The 24,104-nt window shown below is 45.2% G+C and overlaps 1 pseudogene; it reads left to right on the top strand.

Annotated features, from left to right (window-relative positions):
• Positions 1-1,787: 1,787 nt before the first annotated feature.
• LOC142019866 (cell surface hyaluronidase CEMIP2-like) overlaps positions 1,788-24,104 on the top strand; it is a 69,223-nt pseudogene continuing 46,906 nt past the window's right edge.

The following is a 24,104-nucleotide window of genomic DNA, read 5'->3' as shown; positions in this document are numbered from 1 at the left end:
TGCAGTTCTTCCTGCAGCCAAAGTCCCAATGAAATCAGTGGAAATTTGGCCCAAGTAATGATTATTGCATAGGGACAAGAAAAATATAGGCCAGGGCCTTATTTATTTAATATATTTAGTTCCAGTATGGCTGTAGTAGAATAACACATAAAGCCTGAGCATAATTATTCAACCCATTATTTTTCTCAAGTCTATTACCCTTCTTTCTCTTCCCTCCTTCCCCAAGTGAACATTTTAGTTGGAGGTGAGTAAGATAATCAGGGGATACAATGGGCATTTGATAAATGCCAATGGAAAATAAGTCCTAGTTCTCTTGTACCTGACATCCTGCACATCTACAACAGGTGAAGTCAGACTCCAGAGATCCACAAACAATTCAATTGGTCTTGATCCCTCCTGCAGAAGAAATATTGCTCCAGAATAAAATTCAAAGGCAATAGATTGAAACAGTATGACCTGATGATGGCACATGAATGTCTCTCCCCTCCATTGCTGCTTGTGATCAGCAGCACTTAGGGCAGGGAGGAGAGGCTTTGTGTGGAACCTGTGACTGAACATGTTTGCTTCTTCACTTCTAGCTGTTCCTCTCCTCTGAGTTGAGGTTTTGGTTTTTTTTTTTAAATGATTAGTGTAGGATTTGATGAGGGAAGGAATCAACACTGCAGCTGCAAATCTGTCCTTTGATATTTACCTGTTGCCTGGCAGGATCTCTGCTCTCTTCATGCTTCATGTAACAGTACAAGAAATACTGATAGCTTCCATTCAGAAGAGAGCTGGAACCTGAACTAGCCCACCTAGCTAACGGGAAAGACTACTGCAGTCACTGGGAGCAGGAGCAGGCCACGTAAGAGCAAGAGACTTGATCCAAAGCCCACTGGATCAGACCCAAGATTTGCGGGAATACCCCTTGGAGGTGCTTTCTAAAGCATTCCTGTGACTGCTGTGGGACGGCTGAACTCTCCCTGGGTGTCTCAGGCTCAGAGTAGTGGTATCCTACCTCCTGCAATTTTCATGCATTCTTCTCAGCTCTCCCCACCAGCCTTCTTCAAACAAACAGCCAAGGGAGGGGCACACATCGCAGAGAAAAGGGCGAGGCTGAGTTAAAAGAGGGATTACACAAGAATCACTGACAAAGGAACAGAGCTTTGCAGGGTCCGAAGTTTCTTGGAGGGTGAGTAATTGGTCCAACAGAACAGATAACCTCAGTCACTTAATCTCTAAATTCCGCTGAGACCAGCTACATTTTCTCCCAGGCAGGTGCCCATTTCCACCAACTGTGCCTGCCACCTTTGTGCAGTAGCCTGGGGAACAGAGCTCGCTCCTTAAGCATGTGTAGCCCGAAGCGTCCCCGCCTGCGAGCCGGGCAATAGCTTCCTTGCCCCCCTCCTCTGCCAGTGTCCGTGCTGGTGGGGCTCGGAGCGCGGAGGAGGCAGCCAATGCCCCTCCGTGAGGTGAAGGTGGGTGAAGACCGCACGTTGCAAGCAGCAGAGCCAGTCCAAGCTGCCTGGCCTCTGCGCTGTGGGCGAGGCAGCCGAGGGCCCCACACGCTGAGGTGAGCCGGGGATCTGCCCCTCTCCCCCACTCGCCGCTTCAGGGACTTCCTTCCAGCCACCTGAGCGGTCCAGCCACGTGCGCAGGACGTGGGGGGGAGGGCAAAGGCGGCGGGAAGTCGGCGCCGCTGGGCGCCAGCCACTAAGGGGGCCGCGCGCGCGGCGTCACGGGGGTGGGCGGAGCCAGCGACTGTAAACAGCGCGAGCCGCGCCACAGGCCGGGAGATGAGCTATAAATAGGGAAGGCGGGGGAGCCGCAGCGCAGTGGAGCAGCTGTAGTCCGGTGGCAGACGTGTAAGCTGGCTTCGCCTTAGCGCCCGCTGGCTCTCCGTGTCCTGCCCGGGCAGCGCTCCTCGGGCACAGCCTGCGCCTGCGAGGGGTGGACTGGCCGCTCCGTAGAGCCGCGAGAGGCTGCGGGGGCGCGGTTGCAGGCGGGCTAGGTAAGAGCTTGGAGCACGTTGTTCCTCTGGCGGCTCTGCCCCGCGGCGTGTGGCCGTGAGGAGGGGAGAGGCGCTTTACCCCCTGCAGACACCGGAGCCCATGTGTCTGCCGGGAGGGGAGCGCTGCCCGAGGGCCGCGTGGGGCGGAGGATGAGGGGGAATAAAGTGCTTTGAAGGAAACGTCTCGGTGTGTCTCTGCTTCCACCATCGCCTCGTGCCGCCTCCCGCCGGCGCAGCAGGTGTCGGCCGCTGCTCCGGCCTCGCCCGGCGAAGCGCTGCCCAGAACCCGGGCTGGGCTCCGGGACCGGCCGCTGTGGCCGATGGAAGAGCGGCTCTGCCGGAACGCACGAGTCCGAAAGCGACCGAGGAGCCCCAAGCGCGTCTCGGGCAGCTCCGCCATCCACCCGGGCCTGGCCCCTCGGCAAGCCGGGCTCCCTGCGAGAGTGGCGGTGCTGCAGCTCCAGCGCAACAGGTGGGTATCAGCCGGGCTTGGCCAGCCGGGAGCCGGGCCGCGGGCGGAGTGCGGCGGGCTGCCCTGACCCCTCTGTGTTGCAGGTCCGTGCGGCGAGCCGGTTCCGCACCTGACTCCCTGGCACAACGCCAGCCGCTCTGCGCTCATCGGCCGCGGGGCGGCTCTGAGGCTGGAGAGCTCCGCGACTTCCCATTCGCTGCGCATTCAGGACGGAGGTAGGGACCCCTCCGCCGCGCCCGCTCTCTGGGGGAGGCGGTCCCTCGACCTCGGGTAACCGCAGGGCCGGGGCTCCTCTCCCCGAGGGACAGGAACCCTGGGTCCCCAGGCTCAGCCGTACCCGGCCGCGGAGATGTGCACTGGTCCTGTCCGCCCCCAGCGCCCCACGTGCCGCTGCTGCGGCCGGCGGCCCTAAAGACTTGGGGGACGGCCAGCGCCCCAGGACGGGGAGTGGCGGCGACTCCGCAGCAGAGCGGCCGGTGACTCTCCCGCTTCTCTTGCAGGGGCGCTGGTGTTCGCGGACCGGGGGCAGCACATCGCCTTACGGGCCCGCTACATCCTCATCCGGGACGGTGGGGCGCTGCACATCGGCTCCCCGCGCTGCCCCTACGGCTCCCGGGCCACCATGTCGCTGTACGGCAAGGCCACCGAGGGGCCGGAGGTGGAGAGCTACGGGGCGAAGTTCCTGGGGGTGGGCCGGGGCGGGGGACCCTGGAGCTGCACGGCCGGAAGCGGCGCTCCTGGATTCTGCTGGACCAAAGCCTGCCCGCGGGCGGCGCTCCCTACGGCTCCTACCGCTCGGAGAAGCGCTGGGGCAGCCGCGGCCTCAACCTCCGCATCGTCGACGCGGGCGCCGTCCGGGTGGTGGCCGCCGCTCGCTTCGACACGCACCTCCTGGCGGCGGAGAGCAGGCGGCTGCGGGACTTTCTGGCCACGCAGGCCCCGGGCCGGGTGGTGGCGGCTGCAGACGGAGATTCGGCCGCGCGGCGCTTGACGCTGGAGACGCGGCGACTCCTGCAGGAGCGGCTGGGTAGCAAGTACATCCTGCGCCTGGGCTACAGGTGAGTCCGGCGGGGATCGGTCTCCGGGCCGGGCGGGGGAGCGGCGGGAGTCCTGCGCCGGGGAACACCTCCCGGCCCTGCCCTCAGGGCACGGGGCACTTAACCGGCTGCAGCCTGGTTTGGGGAGTAGCCGGCGCCCAGCCAGCGCACCGTGGGATCACAGCCCCAGCTGGGGTGTGACCGCTCTAGTCCGGTGTCCCCACCCCTTAGCTAGCGTCTGCCATGCGCCGCTCAGGTGTTGCCAAAGTACACTACCGCCGTGTCTGTCGGCACTGCTGGCTGGGTGTCCCAAGGCCGAGCCTTTATTGTAGGATCCGTGGCAGGAAGGTCTCTGAAATTACTTGCTGGAAACCTGTAGCGCCACCATGGACAGCTCCCGGGCGTCTTTCTGAGCAGCTGACAGCTGTCAGCTCCGGGTTGTAACTAACTCCCCAGCATGTTGGAGCCAACATTGCTTTTTTACAAGTGCGATGGCTAAGCTATATATAAATGGTGGGCAGAGTGCACGAATAAGAACAAAGCAAGCAAACTAGTGCAAATAGGAAAAATAATTATTTTTCAAGATATTAATGTATAAAACGTTAAGCAAAACAGTCCTTAAGGGAGCTGTCTGGGAGACTACTACAGAGTCCAGGCTTGTTTGATGTTAAGAATATTTTCTACATTAGGGACAAAGGCTCTTTCAAGGTAATAGGGTACCAAGGATGCATTTCTGTCAGTATGATCAGGCTCTTCTTTATCTTACTCAGGCAGCCCTGGGCTCTGGTGGGGATCCTTGAAGGTGGTCATTTTTCAACAACTGAAGGTAAAAAGCAGTATCAAGAGAGTGGAACAACTGGGCTAGCAATAGCAGGAAGAGATTTTCAGACCTATGAAGGAATCAATTTTAGAGTCATTGCTTTCAGTGGAGGGATAAAAGGTATAGTATGTGACTTTTTTTCTGCCATTATAATCTGAACTATTTTATATTGTGTTCTGGAACTTGGTCAGATGCATGGAGATCAGAGCAACAGTAGTGTCATGAAATAACAATTGGGGATATCTTCTATGCTTTCTAAAGGATAGGAAAACTTCAATTGTTTAATTTTAAAACTGATGGAATAGATACTGTGCCATTATCTAACATGCCCTAAAACACAGCAGTAAAGAACAACAGATTGGCTTTTGTCCCCCACCCCAACAGGAGTACCTCACAATGGATTTAAAGTGGAAGCATCCAAAGGCATAATTCTTAACTTAGTGGATGAGGTTACAAGTTGGTTACCTGGTGACAGGATAGTCATTGCTGGTACTGACTACTCCATGCATCGAGCTGAAGAATTTAATCTCCTTCCTTGCCCTGAATGTAAAAGTAATCAAGTGAAGATCGATGGTATGAAATATATTCTTTGGTTATTACTATGCAAATTTAATTTTTGCTTTTTAATTTCTCTTTAGCTGACATTTGCAAAACTGCCTAGTTCTTGCATACCTAAAAGTTTGCTGTTTACACACAACAGTGTTTCCCACTGAAGGCAATGAGACTACTCATTTGTGTTTGGCTGAGCAAGGGCTGGCTCCGAGGGTGGCTGTTGGCTCATTGATGTCAACAGAAGTCTTCAGTATTTGCAGAATCAGACCCTTCACAATTGTGAAACACACAAAAAAACATAAGTAACATGACTAATTGAATCTGTATTAAGATTGTGTTTAGAACTGTGTAATGATTGAAAATAGTAAATTTAGCTGTTTTTTTTTTTTTTTTGTTCCCCCCCCCCCCACAAGCAGCCCACTTTATCTTCATATTGGGGAAATTGTAGATGGCATTGATATGAGGGCAGAAGTTGGTCTTCTGACTAGAAATGTACTTATTCAAGGAGAAATGGAGGACTCTTGTTATGGACAAAATCAATGCCAGTTCTTCTGACACATTTGGAGGGCAGATTAAAGTAAGTGGCGTGTGCATGCATGTGTATGTTTAATTCAGATATCTATTTACACTGTAGTTTTATACATGCATTGTTGCACACTTTGCCCAGGTACAGCCAGTAGGTATTTCTGTGTATGAGACAGAATACTATAAACATTATGGAGCTATTGCAAAAGTTGATCTGCAATGAAATTATATCCTCTTTCTCACCTCTAATCTAAAAGTGTATGTTAGACTTTATTTTCCTTTGGGGTACTTTTGGTTTTTGTTAGCCATAGCCCCGAGTAGGGGTCATTGCAACGTTACACTGCTCAAAGAGGAGACATAATCCCTTCTTAGGAAGGAGCACTGCATCAACCCAGGCTTGTGTGTGTGGTGGGTCATGACCTCACCTTTTGCACACCCTGCTTCATTTTCAGTGTAGGAGCAAGCATTCCTTGTGTTTCCCAGAGCAGAAGGCCTGTTATTGTGAGCGTTCCCTCCCACAACCCCCTGGCAGCCATTCAAGAGAACAAGGATGAAGCTAGGTCTTCACCTCTGTGCAAACAGCCAGGTCCCACTCACAATTTAGGCAACTGTTTTTGGTGATGGCATTTTTTCTTCTCCCCCCTCCCCCTAAGTGACTGTCTGTCCCCTTAGTTGAAGTAAATCAGTGTAGCTTTGGTGAGGTCAGGTGATGAAATCAGAGCTATTCAAAAGATGTAGTCCAATACCATTTTGTTTTGAGCTGTGGCTACCAGGAAATAAACTTTTGGTGGCACCATAAACATGTTAAATATAACTCTTTGCTACACAGTAAGAGTATTTTTTCTACAGTTATTGCACAAGTGTGTATACTGCCAGCCATAAATGCTATAAGTGGTTCATTTACTGGTCATTTTGGACACCACTACCCATTAGGTATTTGGGAAGTTCAGACATGTACAAAGATGCAACCTTTGGGCCGAATCCTATACTGGAATCAATGGGAGCAGATTAACATTTTGCAGAATCAAGCATGTTACTTGATGCTTTTTTTGAAAATATTTTTTTCTGTCACATTTTTGTACTGCAAATTCTTTCCGTAGGTCTATATTTGTTTCAACAGATCCAAAGGGATTTTACCTCTGTTCACATGGCAGGAGTAGAATTAAAAAACATGGGGCAGCAAATATTGGGCAGCTAACCAGTTCACTTTCACTTGACTGGAGATGCGGATGAGGAAGGGGGTTATGAATCCCCTACTTACCTTGATAATCTGGCCATCCACCACTGTTTCTCTAGGTGTGTTGCCATACATGGAACACATGGCCTTCTGGTAAGACATCTTTTACTGAGCGCCAAGTACTTTTTGTTTATTTTGCTGAATGTTAAACAATTTGCAATGTGTCCTACCATGTTCTAACACCATGCAATAAGTACTTTTAAAGTATGACTTTTTTTTTTCCCCCAGTGCATCTGTTGAATAACTTGAAATACTTCAAACTTAGAATTGACGTTAGTGGTCCTATTCATTTATAAAATATACAGAACTTAAAATTTTTTTTCAACTAGACACGATGAGATTGCTCAGAGCTGTCTGTCATAGTGTGGAACTTTTACTTAAATTTTAACTGCCTTCATCAAACTTATGGTAAAGTTACTGACTTTGGAGTTTAGCAGTCAAGATACACATGAGTTGTAGCTGAAGCCTGGAACAATATTAAACCTATCTAGAAAGATTCCTAAAACCAAACATCCATAAATCCAAGGGAAAGACACATGAGGAAGAAGGGGCCCAAATGCCCACTGCAAAGCCAAGAGTTTTGACTTTGGGTTAAAGTCTGGCAGAGGTCATTTGTAAAGGGGCTTACTGGAAAATATGGCTCACAAGGAAAGTGCCAAGATTTAGTCAGAAAACTTAATCACCCCAGCATCTCCATATTCTGTCTCTCTCCCACTCCCCCAAAATGGCATTATGTGCTGAAGTGAGGCCCTACTGGCAGCAGAGTACTTGTGGGGCATGTTTAATCCCCTTAAGCCCATGTTTTAATCATAACCCTCTTTCCTTTTACTCCCCTCCCCAACCCAATTTACACATAATCAGAGCCCTGTACAGATACAAAACTGGTATCTGCATCTGCAACAATGATTCACAGATATCTGCAGATTTACAGCGTTCTTGATACAAACGCTTTATCCACAAAAATAAGTAGATATAATGAGTAGACGTGGATATAAAGATATCCATGCATTTACAGGGTTCTATCCATGGCCTCTATGCACTTTTAATGAAAGATTATTCTTGCCCTGTACATAAAACTGTTGCCTGCTGGAACTTGGGTGCGTATTAATACTCCCTTTGCAGTACATGCCCGTGGTTCGAGGAAAGGGGGCTTTTTTTTTTTTTTTTTACATAAAGCCAAAATCTGGTGTTGTACTGTAAGGGGCTGAAGCACCTGCTGAGAACCTATTTGCTTTGTCTAAATCTTCTCCAAAAGAGATTGATGGTTAGTTTCTTACAATTTAATTGTTTTGTATTGGCAGAACCTTAAAAAGCTGATGGAATAAGTAATGTTTTCCCTATTCTTCCCCTCCCCCCAAAAAAGATAATCATGAATTTACATGGGACCTTCTTGAATCTGGTGAAAAAATTAGAGATTAAATTGATTCAAGAGCACAAGTTATTCCAGTTAGTGCAACATTAAAAGAGTAATCTGTAGGGAGCTGTCAATGAAACTTCACATCTGTCAACTTAACTAGAAACCAAAATGCAAAATCTAGCACTGCAGGGGATAGCATGTGGGTTTGTAAAGGCTTTGATTCCACAAATCAATGAGTGGATAGCTATTCCTCTTAGATCAGTTTGAGATTTCAGAAGGGAACATGTATCTCAGTGCATGAGCAACTGAGTATTACATATGCATGTTAATTTGGCCATATGTTATGACATGTCAGAGTTTTGGCACAGAGAAACTTTGCTGTAGGGTTTTTCTCCAGGTTTTTTTATGCTGCTGTGAATGAACAACCTGAATCTTTAGCAAAATACAAGGTGGAGTGAAGCGCTTTGTGGCATGACTGTATGCATGTCAGTGAATTGGCCAGCATTTCAGCTATCCACTCTGTGTGCTAAGACTGCTCCATGTCACATGGCAGCAGCCTCTGCACAGTTTTGGTTATTTATTGCATCTGCAAAGCAGGCTGTGACATGCCTTCTTCAGTGCCATGCACAACACATGCTACTGAACACTGTAGTCATTACTGTATAAAGTTGCAGTGCCAGAAGGTCACTTATATTGTATTGCTGAGCTATATATAATTCAGTGTTTTTTTGGAAGCATCCTAACTATCTGATATTGGAAACATGACTGGAGCCTAGGCTGCTGAGTAGACAGCTTATTCCTAAGCATACAACAGTGTGCTACTCCTAATATCTCTGTATGATAGGTAGTACTTCTCCAAATCTATGGCTTAAGTCTCTAATCTGTTATGGATACACCAGTATAATCAGCCCTGCAATCATAATTTTTGGTCTTTATTTGGACCCTGATGGTGTGTGGGTTTTTTTTTTGTGGTGGGGGCAAATATAAATGATCTTTAAACAGTACTGTTTCCAGTTGGGGGGCAGCTAGTGTGATTTCAGATATGAAAGTTACTTAGGAAGCTTGCATAGAACAAATTGCCCAGGTTAAAGGTAAAATTTGTGCTTAAGACAGGGCCGGTTTTGGCTCATCAGTCACAATTTATTTATAGTTCAGGTTTGCAACCCTCAGCTAGGTCCATGAGAATCAAAGCATGCAACTGAACTTCTGTCCCTAGCATGGAGAGATTTACTGCTTAATGATTTTCTTCCAAAAAGGAGTATTTTGTTTTTTATTCTTCAGCCTATTGCTGATTGACAGTATCCTCAGCACTGCTCCTGGCTTTAACGTGAAATGACATATCCAGATAGAACACTGTCCTTCTCAGGAGGCTGACAAAGACACGTGGCACTGCTAGCTCAGAAATGGGTTTAGCTGTTTCTGTTGGCAAGGTTGAACTGACCAGCCTGCTCCTCAGTGCCACTGCTTATGGATCTAAATACATATGGAGCTATACATCTCATAGAGCTGAAAGGGACCTTGAGAGATCAAGTCCAGTCCCCTGCCCTCTTGGCAGGCCCATTCACCATTTCCCTCCTCCTTCCTCCACACTTTTCTTTTCTTCTATTGGCCCCAGATCCCTAAATGACCCCCTCAAGGCATGAACTTGCAACCGTGGGTTTAGCAGGTCCATGCCCAAACCTACACTATCATACTATTTATTTTCCAGCTTCATACACACATACTTAACTATGGGGGGGAGGGAAGCACTCAGTGGTTTGACCATTAGCCTGCTAAACCCAAGGTTGTGAGTTCAGTCCTTGAGGGGGCAATCTGAGACAAGTAGTAGTTCTTTTTTTAAATTAAAACTGTCAGAGATGGTGATAGGTCCTGCTGTGAGTGCATGGGACTGGATTTGATCTTTGAAGGTCCCTTTCAGCTCTATGAGATAGGTACAAGTTGTAAAGGAGTATGATTATCATTATATCTGGTTTTTGCCCTCTATCGATAGAGGAAAACAAGTGGGTTCATGTTATTTAATCTTGCAGTCTTTACATGAACATTGAGATTCATTTGAGTAATGGAAATTTTGCGTGTATAGAGAATGAGTAAATGTGCTTACATGTCACTTGAAGTACAGAGTTAAAGGTGTCTTTTAAAATGAAACATTTTAAATAAAATTGGGCAAAAAATATTGTTTTTTTTTTTTTTTTTTTTCTTCCCCTGTGTTTTGTTGCAAAGACAAATTTAGAAATCCTCGCTGTAAGATTTGCATCAAAGCAGGCTTATGCTAAGTCCCCTTGGTCAAAGTATGTTTAATGAAATATTTTTTGAACACATGTCAAGTTAATCTTAAGAATGCTGAGACCATGGAGTGCAACCTCTGCACATCATTAGAACTAATGACCAGAGAACGTAGGCAAAATGTTATCGCATTTAATAGTGCAGGCTATTCGGCTTAAAACACTTACTCTATCTCTTTCAGCTTGCAAAACGTCTCAAAGAAATCTAGAGTATCTATGAATAACACACATATGTTGATACAATATTGAATTTATCTGTGTCTGATAACAGAATCCAGTACAGTTTTTTAAACATAGGACCGTACTGCTTACTATTGATTATTAATGTGATGCTGCTCGGATCTTAATGGGAGTTTTTGCTGTTGACTTCAGTGTGAGAAGTGTGTGTGTGTGTGTGTGTGTGTGTGTGTGAGAGAGAGAGAGAGAGAGAGAGAGAGAGAGAGAGAGAAAGTTGGAAATTCAGGCCAAAAGGTTTTGAAAGTTTAACAGCATGCATAAGAGTACTTACTTGTAGCTGTTAACATGTAATGCATGTTTTGTGTAATTGGTTCAGGTGAAAGATACTATTGGCTATAATACTTTGGGTCACTTTTTTTTTTTTTTTCCTGGAAGATGGGCTGGAACAATGCAATACATTTTATCACAATTTGGGACTCCTTACTAAGCCTGGAACAATTTTGCCTACAGACCGTAATGAAGCCATGTGCCTTGCAATCCGTGGCAATGTATATAGGAATTATGTACCTGTACCAAGCACTGACTGCATGTAAGCCTTCAGGAGCACAATAACTCTTTTCACTTTTATAAGCCCTTGTGTCTGGCATTGACAGTGCTGAATTATGATACTGAGCTAAAACTAAGGCATTTAGGCTGGGTCTACACTGGCATTCCCCTTTCGAAAGGGGAATGCTATCACGACACTTTGGGATATACTAATGAGGCTCTGCAATGAATATGCAGCACCTCATTAGCTTAATAGTGGCCACAGCACTTTGGAAGCGCTGCTTTTGATTGCGCGTGGCCCGTCTACATGGGGTCCTTTTTGAAAGGACCCTGCACACTTCAAAATCCCCTTATTCCTATAACTAAATGGGAGTGAGGGGATTTTGAAGCATGCGGGGCCCTTTCTAGAAGGCCCCTGTGTAGATGAGCCACGCGCAATTAAAAGCGGCATCTTGAAGTGCTGCAGCCACCATTATGAAGCACCATTAATGAGGCTCTGCAGTGAATATGCAGTGCCTCAATTAGTATATCCCAAAGTGTCTTGTTAGCATCTCCCTTTTGCAAGGGAGGTGCTAGTGTAGACCCAGCCTTAGAGTGGAGTGTGGGTGGTCTTTTTGTTTTTCTCCCCCCCCGCCCCAAATTTGCCACATGCTATTATTGGGGGTCACAGGACCAACTTTAGCTTCTACTGTAACTTTCTATTTTTAAAATATTGGTTACTAGGGAAAGTGTCTTGAGCGTGGAATCTCATGGAGAGTTCTGTTAGACTCCTGAATCTTTGCCAGTTAGTGTTGTTGAATTACTTCCCTGTTGTTGTTGTGGTTTTTGTTGTTTTTTTTTCTATTTTGCTCATCTCTGAATCTTTTCAGTTGGAATAATGAAGGCTCCATGAAATCTGCCAGATGAATGGAGCTCATTTTAGCTCTGATTATAAGCAGATATTTAAATCCCATTTGGTGCTTCCCTTTTTTTTTTTTTTTTTTTTTTTTTTCCTTCTTCCTTCGCCCCCCCCATAGATGAATCTAGACTAGTGTGTAGAGTAGTAGCTCTCAACCTGTTCACTGTAGTAGGCTACATATGCAGCTCACAGTGCTACTTATATGGGGCTGAAAACATCCATGGGCTGCAGCTGTGTGCTGACTGGGCCACAAGCAACCAATGGCTGTAGATTGAGAACCACTGGTTTAAACTAAACTAGTCATTAACACTTGAGTACACCAGGGGATCAAATGTAAAGATAATAATTAGTGCAACAAAAACATGGCTTTGTTTGGGGGGAGGAGGGGAGAACCTTATTGTCAGTGGGTGAAGTACACATCCAAATAAATATGATCCCATTGAGTCATCTGGGGTTGCTCATGAGAGTATGGTTTAGCCAAATATCCCTGTATCTTTCAGGATGGAATTTTTGTTAATTTGTTTAATTTTTGCTCGCCCGATACAGTTACCAATTGACATCATTGGGATTACTCATGAGTAAACTAAGGCTGCTTTTTTTGGCTAGCATAGGTATATTGCAAGTATTCAGGCTATTCCTGCAAGCCAGCAGTTCCAGAAGGCTACTCCATATAGATTTTGGATTGTTCCCATGAACACGGTTACCCTACAAATGTAATAGGCTGGCTAAGAAATAAAAATGATCAAATTAGGTACTAAAAGTATTTACTCATAGAATTTTCTGATTTAAACAGGAAAACACTTTCATTATGTAGTTCCATAAATGAACACATGACATCACTGATTCTTTTATTGTCCACAAAAATATCATTTAAACAAAGGGTGGAGTTCTTAAAACAATGGGAGTCTTTGTAGCTGTGCTATGCTATATAAGCTTGGCCGACACTGTTTTGTTACTCCCTAGGATCATTTTGATTGTGTCTTTTATTTTCAGGGCTGTCACACCCCAGTAGATGTACATAAAACATCCACAGGTATGGTCTGCAAGTTGAGTAAGCTTCTGTAGACCAATGTGTTGGTTTTGTATTCAAAAGGTAGTGCATGCTCATTTTGCAGCCTCCAGTGTAGGAAGCTGCTTTGAAAACTTTATTCCATGTATCTATATTTCTATTTAGTGATGATAGCACTGCTAAATACTATAGGAGCTGTATTGTACTGCTCCATATTCTCCCCCTTTTATTATGTTTTAGGATGTTGGGATATGGTATATCTTCCACCGGGTTCCAACTGGACAGTCTGAGGGTCAATACCCAGAAGGACAGGCGGAGTTTACTCCCTTGGGGATATTTTACAACAACAGAGTCCATTCGAACTTCAAGGCACATAGAAGATTTTTGTACCCTTGCACAGATGTAGGAAGATTTTAGTACTTACTGTAGGTAGTTTGCAGATCATGTGGGCTAGAAACACTTTCATAATGCTGTCCTAATACTGGTCAGGCAATGTAAGTGGGTAATATTATTCCTTTGGTACAGATGAACAAGGCAGTGGCATGGGAACATTTTTAAGGGGTGGTGGTGACACCCACTGCCTTACCTCTACCCTTCTAACTCCCCACCCCACAGAGGCTGGGAGCAAAGCTGTGGTGTGCAGGGCTAGCGTCTAGGACCCCAGGGCATAAGGCTGGCAGCAGAGCCCTCCTTCCTTCCATGCTTGGGGCTGAAGCCAAGTCCCCCAGCATACAGAGCTGGCAGCCAGGATCCCAGGCATGGAGCTGGTAGCAGAGCCCCACAGCATTCAGATAGCAGCCATGGCACTAGGTCAGGAGCTTGGGGCTGCTGCAGCATCCTCTGTGCCCCTGTATCACACAGAGCGATACATGCAGCAGTAGTGTAGTGCAGACATAGGGCATGATGTAATGTAGGGGGCAGAAGGCTGCATGTTACTGTCTACTGCAGTGTTAGAGGTGGATGGGTCTGGGCAGACCCCCTACAAAATAGCTGAGCAAGTGCCAAACCCTAATCTGCCAATTTTCCAAAAAACTGCAATAACTTTAATCTTACTGACAGGTAATTCTGTGAAAATAGTTTTTCATTATTGCTTAGGATTCCAGATGGAGAAGAGGGAAATATTACTGTACCAAACAGGGGATGTTGTAGTAGAATATGCTTCAGCAGGTCACGAGAACTTCACACATGGGTAGAACAAGATGAAGTTGCGTGTGCTGGTTCATCACTGCAACAGCACTGCATTGCAATCTTTAACTTTGTGATTCTCTGCCTCAAGTTCTCCTTTGATTGTAAAGAAATTACAAGTCTAAGAGGAAATAAGGCTTTTAACTGACAGAATTAACAGGAACTCTGTTTCCTCTCTGTGACATTATTTTCTCAAATAGTCTCCAGGGGCTAGCAGGAGTTCTTTATTTCTGGCATGAGGGGCTGTAAATTTGTGGTTCAGGCTCAGAAACCAACTGAAATGACTGTGTAAAGGGCATAGACCTGTAGCATTCTGCCTTGACTTTGACATATTGCTCCAAGGCTGCTGTAATAATGACACAATTCAACAGTGTCCAAATTTGGGTCAATAGCACAGGCATGCAACGGGCTTTCAGTGTTTTGAGTGCAGGGAGCCACAAGTTACTGTTTCTTTTTCTAATGCCTTTGGCCTTTATCTTGCATTGCATGGTGGTCCTGTTAAAATAGTTGAAGTCGTATATCTTTTTCAGGCTGGCTTGTTTATTGGAAAGGGAGTAAAGACGACAAAAGCCAGCGCTGAAGATCCTAGGGAGTATCTCACGGTAGATAATGCCAGGTGAGTAAATACTGTATGGGTGATAGTGTTTGGGTTCATGGATTTCTTCTGGTGCCCCAAGAGCCTGTAGTGTACTCAGATGTTCCATCCATAACAACATCCAGTGATCTACTGAGAATATAGACACAGCCTGGCAAACTTCAGAACTTCTAGTATTGATCAAAAATGTTAAATGTAACTTTTGAACCTCTGAGATGTACGCAGAGGAGTCCTTGAAAAGAATGGAGCCTTCATCATTTGGCTAGCAATTTGGTTAACTATTGTTTGTGGTCAATTAGTTTGCTGAAATCTACATAATGCAATGAATTTCACAACAAAATTTGTACCCATAGGCACTGTCTCAGCCTTCTGTTACATAATCTGTTTGCAACAATCGTCATGCTGAAGTGTCCCCTTTTTTTGTCTATAAATGTATCAGAAAAGAGAAACTTATGGGGATGCCACTAGCAGGGAGGGGATGTAAGTGCTCAATGCCATTGTCGGAGCCACTAGAATCCTGTGGCTTTTTTGGGGAGCAGAGCCGTAGAGATCAGCCATTCTCCTCTGTGTACTGACTGACCCCTTCTCACTCCTGCACTTGAGCTTCACAAAGCACTGGTAGTCTCTCAGGAGTTGAAGGCTAGGGGCAACAATGTTGTAGAAGTGATACTTCCCCTTTCTGTGATTTCCTTCTGCCCCCTTCCTGCTGGAAGCAGATGGGACAATACAGACTCATGAGTTTGCAGAAAAATTAAACCAAGCTTGAAGATGGACTGGGGCAGAATAAAGGTCTTGTTTCCCCTCCCAAAGCTTAGCAGTCTTTAGTAATCAGCAAGTGTGGGAAGATTTATTGACGGTGATAATCTCACACAAATCTGTGTCTGACAGCTTTGCCCAGCACAAGGGTCCCACTTTAAGAGATGTCACTTGATTATCAGTTGGCTGGTGGTTCTTGCAGGGTGGGAGTTTTAAAATGCCAATGGGCTTTAGGAACACAAATCCCATGGGCTTTCAGTGGAGCTTGTGGGTAGGATTTCTAAAAGCAGCTTTTGAAAATGTTACCTGGTGTTCCTGAGTCATTTAGCTCCTTCTGAAAATCCCCCATGTGGGAGAAATTCTGGCTCCATTGAAATAAAGAGGTATTTTTCCATTGACTTCATTGGGGCCAGAATTCCACTCTTAATATTGGCCTTGCAATAAGATCTGGTACGTTAATGAAGCTAATGTTTTGAATGTGTAAGTTCAGCTGAAAACAGAAATAAAACTACTTTTTCTGAACCCATCCGTTCAGTGTTTGGAAACAGTTTGATGTGACCAACAGGACCTCCTGAGTTTTAAGGTTATTTCCCATTGCTCTGGTATAATAACTGATTGATTGATTGCTTCAGGTTCCGCCCACATCAAGATGCTGACCCTGTAAAACCACGAGTTCCTGCCATAATTGATGGCCTGATCACTTTCAAAAATAATGACCATGGGGCCTGGGCCAGGGGCGGTGATGTTATATTCCAAAACTGTGGGTAAGTTATGGTAATTAGCGTTTATATCATTTTGTGCATGACTTGCATAAGTGAGTCTGTAGGACAAATTAACATCAGACACTTCTAGTAATTGACACCATTTGTGTTTCTTTTTTCCCTTTCTAGGTTTTCAGACAATGGAATTGGACTCACTCTGGCTAGGTAATTTTGATTTCTGTCAATCAGCCATGTTTTCAGGGTTCTCCACAATTTACAACACTAAAGCATGGAAGGTGAGGAGAGATTTCCCAGTCATATCTCACCTGTCCTTCCCAAAGCACCTGCGGTCTCTTTCTGTAACAATTATTAATGAAAAGGGCAATATGGCATTTCAGTTTCTTTCTTTTATTGTATCTGGGGAAATGCATAATAATTGGCATCTACAGCTTAAAAGGAAATAAAGATTCTGGTGCATGCTCAAGGAGTTTTGTGTTCTGGTCATGGCAAGATCAAAAATGTCCATTTTAGAAGTGGCAGGAAGGGCCCTCTTTGTGGTTGAAGAGTGGCTCTTCTGACTACATTCCTACCACCCATGGGTAATTGAAAGGTTTGTTCTGCTGTAAACCAGAAACCACTTACAAATTAATTAAGAGTCTGATCCAAAGCTTATTGTACTCAATGGAAAGATTCCCAGTGAGCTATGGATCAGATCCTAGCTGTGTGGGTTTTTTCTCCCCAGCCCTCCCTTCTCAAGAATTTGTAACTTAATGCTGAACTGGAATTTAGCTCCTGCTTAGTAAAATACTGTAGGATGGAGGATGCCATATGAAAATCAGACCAAACTGTAGTTGTCTGAACCATCAGATTAGCATTCTTGCTGGTGCTTAATACTAATTTGAGTTCTAAAGCTTTTTTAACTCCTGCAGATATATCTCTTCAGATTAAAAATGACAGCTTCAGAAGTGCAACTAAAAAGCTCTGTCAGATTATTGATTCTTCTGAACTGTGCTGCATGGTTACCTTACATTTTTCTTTGTCTAATTCTAGTGATGGAACTTTCCCAATAGATGAAGGTTCCAGCATGGAAGTTACACGTTCCATTTTTGTTGGAGAAAGCAACAACATTGGCTCCCAGGGAGGACAAAACAGCTACTGGGGAAGAGGGGCAAATGGAGAATATAGAACTCTACCTTGAAACAAGTAGGTTATTCAAGTAGCATTTATTCTTGATATAACATAAGAAAAATGTGATCGAATAAAAGCCTTTGGAATGAATTTGTCTACTAACGCGTAATGCAAATGCCCATTGAAATTTATACAGGCCATAACCAATGAATATCCAAATAAGACCCATTCTCAAATGCATTGAGAACTTTAACAACTGGATGTCTTTTTGTTGTAATTTTCTGCCTAACTTATTTAATCACTGGAGAGTGGATTAGAAAGTTTGAAAGAAACAAGAAATTTTCTTCAAGGCTGCAGTTGCAGCCAGTGTCAGGGCTGGCTGGCCCTCTTGTCACAATATAACCCAATTGTAAATATTGTTCTGTGCCCAGACATGCCAGTGGTGGCATCAGAAAGAGAGCCACATAGTTTCTCATTTGAACTGAAGAGTTGAAGGCGGGGGCGGCTGTCTGTGCACTCTGCCATCTAACACCAAAGGAACTTGGGTGCACATGGTGGATCTTCCTTTAGACTATGCGTACATTGCAAGTAAACACCCATGGCTGGCTTGTCAGCTTGAGCTAAGGGGCTGAATATGTGGGGTGAAGGTGTCTGGGCTTGGATGGACCTTGAGGTCTGGCATCCCTGGTGTTGGGGAGAGTCTCACAATTCCAGCCCAACTTCAACTGTCTAGTGAAACTTTTTAGCCTTGCGGCCCACGCCACAGTCAGCTGGCATGGGTCAGAGGCGGGCATCTAATTGCAGTAGACACACCCTGACTAAGTAAGTACCTGATTCTGCATGCCTGATGCAGGCATTTCTCCCACTGAAATCACCATACAAGGGGCTGGGTGGTACTGTATGCTAGAGTTTGAATGTGATATAATAAATTATAGTGGGTGTACATTTACTTAATTCCTGCCTGAACTACGTTTGACCTGGTTTGACAAAGCAAGAGGAGTCATTCAGGATCTTATTTCTCTTTCTAAGGTTGTATGTTTAGACCTTTTTATGAGAATACAACCTTCTCCAACAGTCAGTGCATACCCCCGCATTCCTACAATTACCCCTGCCATCAGCAAATACGACCGTTGTTTTGAAATTTCTAATTCATGACACACCTCTATGAAGGAGTTTGTTAGAAAAGTAACAATAGACAGCATTTTCTGGGTGTTATAACATGTCTTGCATGCAGCTATCTCCTAGACAGGTATAGTCTGGAATTGCTTATCGTTGTTATGAAATTGGCTCTCTGCAGAGCAACCTGTACAATCAGAGCCAGGCAATCCCTTGGTGGACTCCTGCACTGGAGCAGACTGTTCCTTTTAACAACTGTGTACTGTTAAGACTTTCTGCAAACTTGGAAAGAAGGAAAATTGCCACCTAACACAATGTCTCCTCTTGGAATTCTAAACCTAAAGTGCATTTAGAATCAGTCCTGGAAACTGAAGTCCTGAATACACCCACAGACTAGATATAGCACAAGCAAAGGCATTGTAAAGACTCTATCCAAAGCACATTGATTTCAGTGGACTAAGGATTAAGGTTTAGGTTTCAAGTGTGCCTCAGATCATTTCTGGTTGCACTGTTGTTTTTGTTTTTCGTAATTTAGTTGGCTAAAGCACCTGAAGCCTGGGATAGACTCCTGCAGTCACATGCAAGAAAATCTCACTCTTGCATCTCACTGTATATAATATGATCTGCACACAGCTGGGGATCCTGTAATTGACAAGAGGCTACACATAGGCTTCCTGTTCCTGATTCCTGAGCAGTCCAGCTTTATCTAAATTTCTGAACAAATTAAGTGAAAACTTGTCTTAATGGGCCCCTTTCATTCTCTCTTACAGAGGTTCTGTAGGCCGTTTGTAAGTCAAACGGCATGTAGGAATACAGAAGTCAGTACTGTAAATAAGAGGAGTGGTGGTGGGGGGGAAACAGTTAACCTGCAATTCAAATAGCATTTCCTTGACTTTTGGTATCCTATGCCATGTGACCATAGTCCACGGGCCAGCCCTGAAGATGTAATCTTACACTGTAAAACATCATGAGCCCAATACCTGGGAGTGACCATGTGCTGCCTGACCAGCTTGTGGGGAGAGGATAAAAACAAGCTCCTCTTGGTTGAACCAGCTGGTGACTGCTCTCAAGGTCCCATTCCAGTAGCCTGGGGATCAGTCTCCTAGCTATGCCCCTTTGCCTTGGCAAAGCTGCCCATGGCTGGGCTGGAGAAGGGGCAAAGAAGCCACCAGACTGGTCCTGTAGTCCCTGGGATTTCTCTGACTTCAGGGAGCTCCCCAGGAAGCTGTTACAAGCATCTTGTCCCATCTGATTGGCAGGAAGGGGCCATAAAGTGGGGCTGGTCGAGATCCTGCTCCAGAATGGGATTTTTATTTCCTTGTAGTAGTAAGCCTCTTCCACTCCTACATCTTGGAGTGTAGGCCATTGACAACCATTCACCAGCGTCCTCTGTCCTGGGTGATCTTTTCCAGTTCTGATCAGGGGTATCCGGTCTTTTTTTAGTGTCTGCCTTCAGGTCTTTATGGCAGGTGTTTCTTACGTGCCCTTTTTTTCCATTTAACTTGTGTTCATTTCCATGATCGCTCCTATAACCATCTATAATTGGCTCCAATTTTTGAGCCTTAACTGGGGTGAGCTGAGTGCCTCTTACAAGGTGAGGAGGCTATTCAGCACTCCTAGGCTGGAGCAGTGCGTTCCTGATCTAGGACAAGGAAGAGGATGTAAGTGCTAGAGAGGAATTTAGTGTCTCTGTGCTTGTGGAAGAAAGTGGTGATCTGGACCACATGTCTAAAAACTGAATTCTCCCTTTTGAAACTTCCACAGGATGTTCCCTATCTGTGGGTTCCAGATCTATGATGGGCTGGTGAGGCTGGAGAAATGTACTTTCAGAAAGTTTACTCCCACTGCAGACCGCTACTCAAGTGCCATTGGGTTTTTTATGAAGAATTCCTGGCAGATGAGCCCTCAGAACAATGTGTCACAGATCAGGATGGAGAGAAGCGTAAGTGGGAGGTGGGGAATGGGAGTGTGGTGTGGGCTGAACTTGTCTGACTTGCACAAGTCTTTGAGTGCTGAGAGGTTCTCTGACAAACCCTTTAACTTTCGGGTGATCAGAGATTGAAAATCTACAATAAATGTAGAGGCCTGGATGGCAGCTGATGCAAGTCATCCACAGTGCCCTTGATCTCAATGGAGCTATGCTGATTTTCTATAGGTGAGGAGCTGGCCTAATGTTTGAGAGCCACATAACCCAAACTTTAACCGGACTTGGCGTCAGAATGTCGCAGCATGCTTTTTAGATACATAGACAGAACCTGGATCCTTCTCTTTTATGGATTCCAGCGAGGACTGGCTCAGAATAAGAACTATTAGATCTGGTCCCATAATTGTATTCTAAGAGAGGTGGTAAAATATTTGGCTGTTTCTAGCTTTTTCTCTTGGACTCATGTGGTGTTCTTATCTCTGAGTTTAGCTTTTGAGGCTTTTGGTTTGTTTGAGTTGGTGAAGCTCAAAACAACATTCTTACCCCCAAATCACTAGAGGATTGCCTGGGTTGATGTAAAAACCATGAAACATTACTGACTTCCGGGTGGTTTCTTTGCAAGGAACCGTGACCAGCCCTGGGCTTGCCCAAAACAAGGTGCAAACTCGCTATGTGGTTCATGAACCTCAGTAACCTAAGCTCAGAGCCTGGGTTTGTTTTGTAGGGAAGTTTCAAGGGCTTTCATACTCGCAGGCCTTATTTTCTTTACCTTAGCAGGACATGTTCATGTCTCTTCTCCATGCAACAGGAGCAGATGTGTTATGCAGCGCCTTTATTTTTTTAATACAAAAAAGAGAGAGTACTCAGATGGCTCCCCACTCCCCAGCCAATCCCATGACTGGGGCTGTGGAGGGGCCGGTACTCAGTACTAGCACAAAAAAAGCACTGGTTATATAAAAGTGGTTGTGTTAGCATAGTTACTGCTATGTTACTGCGAGAAAAATATAATACACTTCATCCTTGCTGCAGTTAAAGCAATCAGGCCTGTATATTTATCACTGATATATGCCACACCTGAAGTCAGAACAAGGGTAAGGGATTATTTAGTCGTGCATTTTTTGCATCCCTCAGGGGAACTGGCTACAATGAAGGTATAACATTCAGCATGGAATGAGGAGTGTGCTTTGAGGAAAATGTAAAAGGCACAAGTCTGGTCTTGCAGTGGACCTGAAGAGTGTGGAGTGTAATCAGAAGAAGTGCTGTCAGGTGGGGTTTTTAGCGCTGGATGTGTACATTTGTAGGCCTGGCAGTGGGCGGAAAAAAATTGAAAATGCAGCTGTGCCAAGTTATAGCAGCTTGAATGTCACTGTGCCTTTCCAGGTTGGGAAGACTGCTTACTACAGCCACCCTTTTTAAGACAGTTTGTAGCTACACACACTCCTGTGGCACCTTAAAGGCCAGCAATTTTATTTAATAGGTAATGAGCTTCTGTGGGTAAGATGATCTGATGAAGTGGGTCTTACCCACAAAAGCTCATTACCTAATAAATAAAATTGCTAGCCTTTAAGCAGTCCTGTGGCACCTTACCTTTTTAAGATACAAGGTCTACCAGGCAGAACCATTCAGTGGAGTTATTAAATGCTGCTCCAATCTGAATTAGATAAACGTGCTCAAATATCGCATGCTGGGTTTATTCTAAAACATAGTATCCATATAATTCCTGTGTCTGTTCCCAACAACTATCTCTAAGGTGTTGCCAACTCCTTTTTAAAAGCAATTACAGTAAAAGCCTGGTTATCTATCATTTGTTTAACTTTCATACCCAGCCAGAGGCTGGCTGCTGCAGGACTGGCTACCTTTGCTCAGGCATGGTGGGTAGAGCTGGGGCTGATAGCCGGCCCTGCTCTAATAACCAGCACACTTTATTATCTGGCTTCCCCAGGGATGCTGGATAAGAAACACCTCTGTTCTAGTAGTTAATGAAAACATCTTTCACTCTGATTTCTGCTTTATGCAGCTTAAATCCAGATCTGTTGATCCTGAAGTAAAATTTTAGAAATGTCTGTTGCCTATGTTCTGTGGCAAGTTGATTTACTGGATAACCTATAATTAAAGTAGAGCCCCTAAATCATTTTTACGTTTCCAGCCATAGGTTTTTTTATAGTGAAAGGGAAACTAAATTCCCTAAAGGATGGCTTATTTTTACTCTCCCTGCACATGTAATGATGCATAATGATACTAAAGCCATTAGTCATGCATAATCATAAAAGTAATCAGCTCATTGATTAGATGACAATAATAAAACTAGTCAGATCTTGCTTAATTGTGAGATATAAACAAAGGATTAAGTGGAACAGAACAGCTAAACATTCCCATCTATAAAAGCGTTCTATTTTATGTTTCTGTTGACAAACCCATGGATTGCTTCTGAGGGAAGGAAAATATGCGCACTTACAAAATAACAAAACTAAAAATGCTATTAAAGGCTCTCTTCAAAGCAGTTGTTAGTCTTCTGCCTACAAATGGTCATGTAGTACCATGAGTCTGTGTGGGCACATGTTTATTTCAGCTGGGACCAAGCCTCTCCCCCCAGGTAGACAAAGATTTGCATGGCTGGGGCTTGAACTAGCATACTAAAAATGTCAGTGTGGATTCTTCAGCCTGAGTCATAGAATCATGGGGCTGATCCTGCCTGAAGCAGGAGGCCGGACTCAGTGACCTCCTGAGGTCCCTTCCAACCCTAACTAAGTCACCCCAGCCAGGACCTTGTCAAACTGGGACTTAAAAATCTCCAGAGATGGAGAATCCACCACCTCTCTAGGCAACGCATTCCAGTGCTTCACCACCCTCGTGGTGAAGTAGTTTTTCCTAATGTCCAACCTCAAGCCCAGCTGCCCCCCCTTAGATTAGGAGGCTGAGCTCCAGTCCCAGGTGGAACATCCATATCACTATCTTTAGCATTCTCGCTTGAGTCCCACTACGGTGAGTGCAGTGCAGTGTAGACATGTCCCACAGGCAGGAGGAAATATCCTATCTAGGTCCATATAGTGTGTGTGCATAGTTGCTAAGGAAAACTTTACATTGTTTTTACACTTATGAATAATGTGATTATTTAAAAGGCATCTCCTACTCTTTGGCCTGCATGTGAGGGTGGTTTTCCTTTGAGCTATGCTCAGCAGAGGCCCTGTTGTGGTAGGCTGTGCAAGCTTCTGCAGGGGAGAGCTGGTCCCCATTTGAGCTCAAACAATCTTCCGGCAGGCCAGGATTAGCTTAGCTCCATGCAGGTGTTCTAACTTTGACTGTTGTTGGCTCCTGCGGTAGCTGGAGCTGAGGTGTGGCTGTGCCCCTTTTCAGCAGGCTGGGCCAGCTCTTTGCCATCTGTGGGTTTGCCCCTCCTAGGAGAACCTCCAGCTTCTTGTTCAGGGCAGTTTTGTGGTCCTTTGCATGGCTGGAAGTGCACAGAGGAGTTATATGTGGGAGGAAGTCTGGATGCAGCCTAACGATGCTCCATTATCATGTGCAGTTGCTGGCAAAATTCATGTACCATGTGAATGGGAGGGGAATACCTCACAATCTAAGCAGTCAGCCTTCTATTTAGATGTTATTGTAACACGGTGTTTCCTGAGTGCCAGGCAGAACAGAAGTTTTCATGCAACTTAAAAAATGGAAGTTATGAGAGTGTGGCTCAAAACAGACAGGTCGGGGTGGGAAACCAGTCAGAATTGTGTGGTGCCTTCTCTCAGGCCACTTCTACCCTGAAGATGAGGGGAGTAGAAGAAAAGGCCATTGAATTAAAA

The sequence above is a fragment of the Carettochelys insculpta genome, chromosome 12 (genome assembly GCF_033958435.1).
Source record: "Carettochelys insculpta isolate YL-2023 chromosome 12, ASM3395843v1, whole genome shotgun sequence".
NCBI lineage: Eukaryota > Metazoa > Chordata > Testudines > Carettochelyidae > Carettochelys > Carettochelys insculpta.
This window is presented reverse-complemented; position numbering and strand designations above follow the sequence as displayed.